Below are 1,766 nucleotides of genomic sequence, written 5' to 3' on the forward strand. Positions count from 1 at the left end.
GCTGCACTTTCATCTTTGTTGACCAATTCACTTGTTTGATTATTCATTTTTCTATAATGCCATGTGGGTTTATCTTTAGGAGACAGAGTCAATGCAACTACCAATTTTCTGTCTGCATGATATGAATAACAGATGTACAGTGATTATTCCAATAGATGCTGAAAGAAGTCATGTGCCTGGTCACTGAACATTATGCAGATCCATTATTAGTGGAGTGAAGTTTGTATTTTATGCAATTGCTCACAGTCAGTATAATGTGGATGATTTGAAGTTTAAACTATGTTGCTAAATAACAGTATTATTTAGCTAAACAGTGGTAATTTCTTTTTTTTTCCCCCAACATCATATGATTTAATTCCCCAATAAAACACTGGAAAAGGGTCTATCAGTGCTAACACATTTACATATAAAATTTCCACCTAACAGGTAATAGACGCCTATGTACCAATTTCTAAAAGTTATAAGAGATATACACAATTCTGGGTATATTAACAAAACAGAATATTACAAAATATTAAAGAAGGCAATTCTCCCGTGCATGGGTCACGCCGCAGTTTACTTGAAGTTGGCGTAATCTGAGAATGCGTCAATGTATTCCTGCACCACCTTGTGGCAGAATTCATACTGTTCCAGTGTCTGCACCCTGTGCGGCCTCTGCAGCCGCAGGCTCTTGACGGTTTGGAACACGTCCAGAATCCCTTCGGCTTTCACCCGCTCCAGGACTGTGCTCAGGGCACAGAAGGTCCCCGTCTCTCCTGCCCCGGCACTGCAGTGCAGGGTGACGGAGTGTTTCCCTGACTGCTGCTGCTGCCTCTGCACGGCTGCAGTGATGCTGATCATTCCTTTCCCATCGTGGGGATGCCCACTTCCGGACAGCCATGGAAGTGGAACCGCCGGCTCTGCCGGCTCTTGTTCTCCCTGGTGTTGGTGACGAGGAGGTCTCTGACGGTGTAGCTCTCACACTCCTCCTCCTTTTTCAGCTCCACCGTGACGTCCCCATAAGACGCCAGTCCACCAGATGGCCAGTACTGGGCGCGCTTCTCCTGGCCCCTCTCCTCCAGCTCTGTTAGCATCACGATGGAACAGGACTTCCACTTGCAGATCATTCGCCAGAAGTCTTCAATTGTGTGGAGAAGAGGGCCCTGGCTGGCGATGTAGAAGTCCTTCTACCGGTAGCCATCAATGTAGGAGGCATTCACGTAGTCTGTGTTCTCCTCCTCACCGGAATGACCACTCTGTTGAATCGTGGTTCACTGCAGTGCGGGCGTGGGGCGCACGGGCGCCTTCGTCGTCACTGACGCGGTGCTGGACCTGATGCGCGCGGAGCGGAAGGTGGATGTGCTCGGCTTTGTGGGCCGCATACGGCCGCAGCGCTGCCAGGTGGTGCAGACGGATATGCAGTATGCCTTCATATACCAAGCCCTTCTGGAGCATTATCTCTATGGATATACAGAACTAGTAGTGACCTTGCTAGAAACCCACCTGCAGAAAATTTACAACAAAATCCCAGGAACCAGCAACAATGGGTTAGAAGAGAAATTTAAGAAGCTGACTTCAATCAAAATTCAGAATGACAAGATGCGGACTGGAAACCTTCCAGCCAACATGAGGAAGAACAGGGTTTTACAGATCATTCCATATGAATTCAACAGGTAATTTCTTTTATTTAATGTCAGTGACCTGTCTTACATTGCTTGGCTCTTGCCAAAATTTATTCCATTTGGTCCTCACATTAAATCCATGTGGTATTATCATCCTTATTTTGC

General features: G+C 46.7%; 1 pseudogene; it reads right to left on the reverse strand.

Moving 5' to 3' along the window:
* Positions 1-555: 555 nt before the first annotated feature.
* Positions 556-1,361, reverse strand: LOC101429755 (receptor-type tyrosine-protein phosphatase alpha-like; annotated as a pseudogene).
* Positions 1,362-1,766: the final 405 nt, after the last annotated feature.

The sequence above is a fragment of the Dasypus novemcinctus genome, chromosome 14, assembly GCF_030445035.2.
Source record: "Dasypus novemcinctus isolate mDasNov1 chromosome 14, mDasNov1.1.hap2, whole genome shotgun sequence".
In the NCBI taxonomy this organism is placed as follows: Eukaryota; Metazoa; Chordata; class Mammalia; order Cingulata; family Dasypodidae; genus Dasypus; species Dasypus novemcinctus.